Consider the following 3,944-nt stretch of genomic DNA (forward strand, 5'->3'; position numbering starts at 1 on the left):
TCAAATTTTTCAGTCTTGGAACTTACCTAGTCCTTTCTCAAAGGTAGCATCTGCAAACATGGGGCCCGCAAGTTGAATTACACTATCGCATATGCTTTGTTTGGCCAGTTGTACACAAACTGAGTTCTAATTCTTTTAATGCATCATAGGTTTCTATTATTTGTATCCTGCCTTTTCACTCTTGTGCATTACTTGTCTGCTTACTAGAGCATATGAATATAAAATTCCTGCTCCAAACACCATCTAGCTTTTAACCTTTTTTAACCTTTAGGTAAAGAACTCTCAAAATGCCTTTTTTTCCTGTGCTACAAGAAGAATACATCTTTAAGATACTTTTTAGCCTATCCAAGATATATAAGAAGAACGATGGAATGATAGAACGTCAATTTCAACTCCATAAACAGGATAAAGTTTGCATAGTTTGGTCAAAATCCTCATTCAAAAGGACCAGACAGAGCATCTTTCACTACACATGACATAGCATCTTATCACTACATTATAATCCTGTCACCCACACCTATCAACAGTGGGGCTTCATACCTCTCAAAGAGTACCAGTGACATTGTGCACGAGTAATATTAGGAAAGTGAATGGTATCATATTTTATTATACTACCTATGTCATATAATCTTATAGGGAGACATTTAAAAATTCATCTCAATGTTTAATTAATTTCTTAAAAACAAGAGAATTCTTATCATCTTCTCTAGAATAAAAAATATTTTCTACCTTAAGAAGAACAAGATTTTTTTAAAGGAGGCTACAGGCACCAGCAGATTGCATAATGGTTACATCACTAGACTCCTATGCAGCCACAGTTCAAGTCCCAGACCCAGCAGCTTAAATTCATACTGGGTACATGTGCGTGTGTGCCCAAAATCCCGAGAGGAGAATGGAGAAGTGATTACAGCATGGTCATTCCCCCAGGGGTGATTTCTTACTTTCTGTCTCTCTGTCTCTGTCTCTCTAGGGAGTACAATAGCAAAAATCTGTCTTTAATTTAAAAAGGGGAGGGGCTACATAGTGCACTCACTTATAGAAAACATTAATGAGGATGAAACATTATAAGTTTCTTTGTAGAGAGAGAACAAATTTAGTATCTTGGTCATGGTGGTAATTACATAAACCTGCATATGCAATAAATTTTGTTGGTCTATACACATTAAAAAAATGAGTATGAGAAAAAACTGGTAAAATTTGAGTAAGATTTATAGTTTGATTAATTGTATTATATCAATGTCAACTTTTTAAAATAATGAACTCTAGTTATGTAAGATGTTATCATACATCTTAGGAAGCAGTGGGGGAAATTAGCTGGTTAAAGAACATACAGAACTCCTCTTCATTATTTTTATAACTTCTTGTGAATCTGTTACTAGGTCAAAATAAAAGAACAATAGAAAGATTGTCAATTCATCCCATTGTTTATTCCTCTTTGGAGAAGTAGATGGCCAATGCTTTAACCTCAACACATGTTATCTTTGCAAAATGCAATTCATTTCATTTGAAAAACTCAATAGGGACCAGGGTCAACTTCCCTCATCACTCATCACCATGTAAAACTCAAGCTAAGTTCTACAGAATGTAAGTAACCCAAAAGTGAAACTTGAGCAGGTGTTTTAGCTTACATATAAACACAGAATTCTCAGACTTCGAAAAACTGTCAGAAGATTTATTGCCCAACCCTAGGACATTTGGTCACTTGAGGGAATTGTCTTTCTTTCAAATCTTCTCCTGCATGCTTGCTTTTTTTTTTTTTTTCTACATCCTCAAGTCTCCCTTTGACCCTTTCTTTGCTAAAAGCAATCAAACTCTTTTTGGAAGATCCTAGAGTCTTTTTTTTTCTCTAGAACTTAGGCAGCCTTTATTGAGCATCATGGGTTGCTGCAGAAACTTGAGACACATTTTCTTATAAACTTCTCCTCTGCAGCTCAGGAGAGTCTGAGGAATATGTGTCTACTCTGTTCACTGTCTTTGAAATTGATTTCAAAGAATGTCATTCAGCTTTCAGCTGCTCAGTTGCTACCTGAGAACACTTCAGGAAACCCAGCTTTACCCTGCTCTGCAGTGAACCCTGAACAAAACCAAGATTGGTAACACAGAAGTGTGTTTGGGGCAAGCAAGGAAAGTGAATGCATGGTAAAAAGAATTAGACATGAATGGAAAAGAGAGAAGCCTATATATTAGGAAAAAAAGATCGACTGGTTCTTTGAGACTTATTCACTTATAAAACAAAGTATTAATTGAAAAGCCCAGTACAACTCTAATATCCTCTTATCTGGAATAATAGCAAGTTAAACAAAATAATCTGAAAAGCAGAGGAAATATTGGGTTATCAGAAAAGTCATGATGCCTTTTTGCATAGAAAGACATAGAAAAATACATCATGATTTTTTTGAGAAACTAATGATTTCCCTAACTGCAGTTCATTTTATAGATCAAACATACACATTTTCTGCGATTTTATCTTGTAGAATTCAAATATAGAAAGCAAGAGGAGATTCTGGAAATACACTTCTCTCTGATTCTATTCATAATTGAACTACAGCCATCAGATCCTACATGATTCTACTCCTGCCCACAGTCTCCTATCTGCTTCCTGGAGCTTTTTTTCTGAGCAGGAATTGGATTAGAGAGAAATAGTCAGCTGTTCTTGGTTTTTCCTTCTTCACAACAAACACTAGAATGTTAAAAAACATAAAAACTGTACTGCAGGCTCCAGAGCTGCCCTATCAACTGCACTGGGGGAAAGAATGTTTTCCTGTCTTGCTATGCCTTTGCCCTGGAAGATTTATTGCCTGTGGAGGCTGTTGGCTCACCCTAGTTCTTGAAAAGAGGAAACACAATTCCAAGTAAAAAAGAAATGGGAGAGAAAGTTGAAGCAAGCAAGGCATTATAGGTAAAATGTACAAAGAAAATTAGCATATTGCTAAATTTTCTTCTCCTCAAATTACACAATTCTAAACTTCCAAGGAGCTTCAAAGTGTATTTAGTTGATGTAAACTGAGAGTCTCAGTCCCAGATTGGAAGTTCATAGGTCCAAAGTTAAATGGGGTGGGGTTGACCTACTGTAAACACTAGACGTAAGATTTCCATCTCCCTAGGTCATGTCCTCTAGTGACAGGTTCACCCTGGAAATACTGAAGTGTGTAGAAATGGAAGAATCATCTGGAAGCATCCAAAATGCATTCAGAAAGTGAGAAATTGAAAAGTATTTAATGATATAGTAAAATGTGATACAACTAGAGGTTGTAAAGTAATGGTATAGAAAGTTGTAATGAAGAGTCTATGGAGAACAATTTTCAACATAATGAAAACTTGTGGTTAAGTAGCCATCTCTCTCTATATATAATGTTATGTTTTATTTCCCAATATATAAAATACACTGGAAAATTGGACTTCCACACTTAGAATAAACTTCGATTTCATTACCTGCAGTTAGAAATAGATACATCAAGAGATTATAGATCACACAGGCATTCTAGTAGTTAATTGGCAGTAAAAATTGCACCAATATGGTCCTTTCACCCTGTGAGCTTTCCTGTGTATGCTACTCTTAGTAAGAGTAACAAGTTATTGCCTTAACACTGTGCATTTATTGGTTAGTATTTAAGCTGGTCTCTAAAATCTCTATATAGAGTAGTAGAAAATGCTACTTTTGAAAACTCTAACATATAAGGGGACCAGCAGTTAGCATAATAGCTATGTCACTGGACTCCCATGTAGTCAACTGTGGTTCGAGTCCTGGACCCAGTGGCTTAAACTCACGCCAGGCGCATGTGTGTGTGTGTGTGTGTGTGTGCCCAAGATACCAAGAGGAGAATGAAGGAGAAGAGATTGCAGTGTGGCCATCCTCCCAGGGGGTAATTTCTCGCTTTCTGTCTCTCTGTCACTCTCTATCTTTCTGGCAAGCGCATGCGCTCTATAGCCAAAAAAAAAAAAAA

This window comes from Tupaia chinensis, unplaced genomic scaffold (assembly GCF_000334495.1).
Source record: "Tupaia chinensis unplaced genomic scaffold, TupChi_1.0 Scaffold143695_1, whole genome shotgun sequence".
NCBI lineage: Eukaryota > Metazoa > Chordata > Mammalia > Scandentia > Tupaiidae > Tupaia > Tupaia belangeri.